Here is a 4,318-nt window from a genome sequence, read left to right on the forward strand (position 1 = left end):
GAAGAAAATCCAGAGGTGGCCAGGACAGGTGCGTGCTACAGCCTGAGGTCCTGCTTGTGCCATGGGGACGTGTGGAAAAGCGCAGTCCTATGGGCAGTGGGTAGGAGAGATCCCTGCCTGCGTGTTCACTTGGCCAGTGACCAACCACATCTGGGCCTTGCTTGAAAAGGTGCAGGTCACCCGCTAGTTCTGGAGGGCATTTGTCCCTCCGGCATTCTCAGGAAGCACCTCAGAAGCCCCTCTTTGGCCCTTTTTCCTGTGGGAAGGTACCTGCTGGGCCTTTCAGGGAGAGGGCATGGGCAGTTTCCCTTTAGTTCTGTGATTATTGAGCTCATTGGTGAGATCCAAACTGGGATTTTGAGACCTGCCCCTATGAGCTTCGGGGCGTAAGAGCGCTGCCAGGAAGGCTCAAGCCAAGCGGCAGGAGAGAGGATGAGAAATGCCCTTTGCGCCCTGGGAAAGCACAGATGCCAGCAGTCCTCTTTGCCGATTCTTTTCTGTGGCCCTCCAGGTGGAATATCACTTCCGGGTAATGGGCGAGGGCGTTCTTGTCTTTCCTCCCATCTGAAGCCCTGTGAAGATTTCCCCTTCTGGAGTCCTTGGCTGGAGACCCAAGCAGGCAACAGAGGAGAGAAGAGAGAAGAGAAGAGTGGAGAAGAGTCTCCAGAGGGAGAACTCCTCTGGAGAATGACCAGCATTTCCTCCAGAGCTGTTTTCCAGAAGCATGTGTAAGAGGCAAGGACCCATCAGGAAGGGGGCTTCTGCTTCCATTGACAAGCAGTTAGTCTTCTCCAAATTTCCTTTTTTTTTGGGGGGGGGGGTTATTTATTTCTTAATAAAACTTTTCCTGAACATTGCACAGAGATTTGACTTTTGCGTTTTCTGTCCCCTCACGACCAGCTCATGGCACCAATGCCTCCATCCATCCTCCCCACTTCCCTCACCCAAGCCTACTCCCCCATCTGGTTGCCCAGCCCTGCCCAGCCCAGCTCCAGCTCCCTGTCCCTGCACAGAGGGAGAAGCCCTGCTCCTGCCGCCCCACAGCAGCTCTTGCTGCTGCTGAACCCTGCTCTCCCAGCTGGAGCTCAGCTGCGTCTACCACCCACTGCGTCCCGCTGCGTCTCCAGTCTCAGCCTCTCTCCAGCCCACAACTCAGGCCAAGGATCAAGCACAGGCTGGGTGGAGAGCGCTGTCCTCTCCACCCACGTTGTGCTCAGGGCAGATGAAGCACTGTCCCGGCTACAGGGGTCTCTGGCAGAGCTGCCTGCACAGCAGGCAGAGCTCTGAAGTGCTCCCACATCCCTGCACGGTCACGGCAACAGGGACTCAGCTGGCCTCTTTGGTTGCCCCATGGCACTGCTCCCTCCCTTCTCCCCATTCAGGAAGCAGAGGTACAGACACAACCACTCAGCACGGGCACACGCTGGTCCCTCTCCTGTCCTTCCTACCAGGGATGGGCATGGCACAGCTCAGCTCAGCTCAGCTTCAGCAGCACACACATGCATCCTCCGTGCTGCTCTCCTGGTCCCCTGCCCATCCCATTTGGTCCAGAAGGACATCCCCCAGGAGCGTGCATGTGCTAGCCTCCAGCAGATGCGCTGTCCCACAGACACCTGGCCAGGGCTGGACCTCTGGAGAAGTGGGGAGGGGAATTTTGCCTTTTCCCTCTGGGTTTCCCACGTCAGTTCCTGGGAGTGGAAAAGAACATTCCCTGCGAGCAGGGGAGGTGCAGGGAGTTTGCCGCTCATGAAAGAGCAGGGAGGTGTACGGAGGTTGCATCACATGAAGGGGCTGGTGAAGACGGGGCCATGAGATGCTTTGGGAACACTCTTGGGTTCCATTTGTGTCTGCTGAGGATTGCCTTTCTGCTCTTCTTTGAGGAGGACAGAGGGCAGAATGGATAGCATTCACTAAACCTTGATTTATTGTCTTTTAGTCCTAGCAAAGGGTGTGCCTTCTGCTTTGTGCTGATCCTAAACACTTCTGATTCCTCTCCCCGTTCTCTCCCAGTGAGCCTCCTCACCCCCCCCCACCCCCAGCAAGACCTACCTCTGCACACACCCACAGGGGTGAAGGGGAAGGTCAGTGGCACCAGCCCAGCAGCCGTGACCCCCCTGCTCACAGCAGCCCTGCCTCAGGACACAGGTCCTTCCCTGGGCCCTGGGCCTTCCCCAGCCTCCGTCAGACCCCTGAGGTTCCCACTGCTTTGTCTGGGATCCTTCCTGGGGACTGTGAGCAAAAGCCAGGGTGCCGAGCAGCACAGTCCCCCAGGCACCCCACCACGGGGGCACCGTCCCTGGGTGGGCTCCAACCAACAACCTTTCTGTTTACAGCCGAACGTGCTGCGTGTTGGCCCACAGAAACCCCCCACCTGGGGTTGTGCCAGGGGCTCCAGTGTCAGCACTGTCCTGGTGGTGTGGGCATGGGAACGTCCCTGAGCCCAGCCCCATGCCCAGCCCCAGGCAGGGGGATGCTGCCCTTTGCCCATGGCCGGGTGCTGGTTGGCAGTGTGGTGCAGGGGGAGACCTGGAGCCTGGCTGAGGGGCTCTGCGCAGCTCCCTGCCCAGCACCAGCTCTGCCTGCTCCCATGGTCCTTCCACCACACAGTCCAGTTCATTGTGAAGGGGGTGCTCTTGGAGTACGCTTGCATTGCTCATCTCTTTGGTTAGGCATCTGCACTTTGGAGTGTGTATGCACACTGTGGGGTGGGTGTATACTACGGTGCATGTGCACACTTTGGAGTAGGTGAGCACTTTGCACGGTGTGTGCACACTCTAGTGTGTATACACATGCTGGGTTCCTTCTGCATTTTAGGTGCTGTCAACCCCCTCTTTGTCCTGAGGCTGCTCTCTCCTGCCCAGCCATGGCCTCTGAACACACGTCCTGGTGAGGCTCGGGGTGGCCAGGCACTGCGGCTGCTCTCAGTCCCGCTCTGCTGCCAGGAGCTGCCAGGCCTGTGCAGGAGCTGTATAGAGGAGGCTGGGGCAGTGTGGGGCTGTGGAGAAGTGTGCAGGAGGTGGAGGAGGAGGAGAACAGCTGTTTCCTCATCACCTGCTGCTGCAGGGGTGCAGGTCCTTCCCTGAGCCGTTCACTGGCCTGCGTCAGACTCCTGAGGTTACCACCGCTTTGGCATCAGATATTCCTGTGCTGGTCATTTTGCACCAAAAATTTGGGAGAGGCCGAAGGCAGCAGGCTATTGCTGAGGCCTGGTGAGTGCCTTGCCCCCAGCAGCTCAGCGGGCTCCCATGGGACAAACCCTGTCTGAAAGGGGCTTTCAGAGCTGCCCTGGGATAGCTCTTTCCCTCCTCCCCTGCCCCAGGGGAGAAGATGTGCCCAGCTCCAGAGTGATCCCCAGCCCCAGCATGCCAGAGGGAAGCTTCCCTCTCCCAACCCACCCTGCTGGTGCCAGTCCAACCTCCAAGGCTTCAGCACAGACCTCCAGGAAGCTGGAGCTGCCTTGGGCCTCAAGGCAGTCTGGTGGCAGGAGGGATAGGCATGGGCACAGCAGCAGCAGTGCCAGGAGCTAGGGGAGGAGCAGGGCAATTGGGGTGGAGACCCCTGCCCTTGGCTACATAGCTGGGACACTGCATGGCTGATGCCTCTGTGGCCAGCCAGGCTCCAGGTTCGGGGTGGATGGCAGCTTGAGGATCATAGCACTGGGATTTTAATGGACTTCCAGTGCAAGCATGGCTGTGGTGAAGGCAAGTGGGTAGAGCCAGGTACATGCAACTGCAAAGGATGGGGGTGGAATCGGCAGTGCGGAGCTGGTGGAGGCCCTCCCTCTTCTCCCTGTGAGAAAGAGAGTCCTGGAGAGATGGGAGAGGAGCACAGGGCAGGGTGAAAGAGGCAGACGGAGCCACTTGGGGTGCATCAGGGAGTTTTCCAAAGCCCCGGGCTCTGCCAGAGACCTATGAATCTCCGCCCGACACTCTCCCAGCAGCGCTTGTTCTGTCCTGCTCTACTGGCTCTTGGCCCCACACCAGCCATACTGGAGCAGAGGCTGATGAGCTGGAGGTGCCTCTGGGCAAGCTGTGCCAGCCCCAGGCAGCTGGCCCTGAGCATGGGGCAGCCCAAGCCCCTCCTCATATGTCCCATCCTGCTTGGAGGGCAGCATGCGAACCTGTGAGCAGCCTGTTCCTGCCCAGGGGGACCTTTCGCAAGGGAGGCAACTCGACAGCTGTCGCACTGCAGCAGCACCCACTGTGGCCCCTGCCGCAGCCCTGCCACCCTGGCCCCTGCCTGGCTTCCTGCCTCCTTCGCTTCTGGCTCCCAGCCCCTCTCTTTGCACTGCACGGACCAGCTCTGCAGGCAGCAGCTC

Source organism: Rhea pennata, unplaced genomic scaffold (genome assembly GCF_028389875.1).
Source record: "Rhea pennata isolate bPtePen1 unplaced genomic scaffold, bPtePen1.pri scaffold_26, whole genome shotgun sequence".
Lineage (NCBI taxonomy): Eukaryota > Metazoa > Chordata > Aves > Rheiformes > Rheidae > Rhea > Rhea pennata.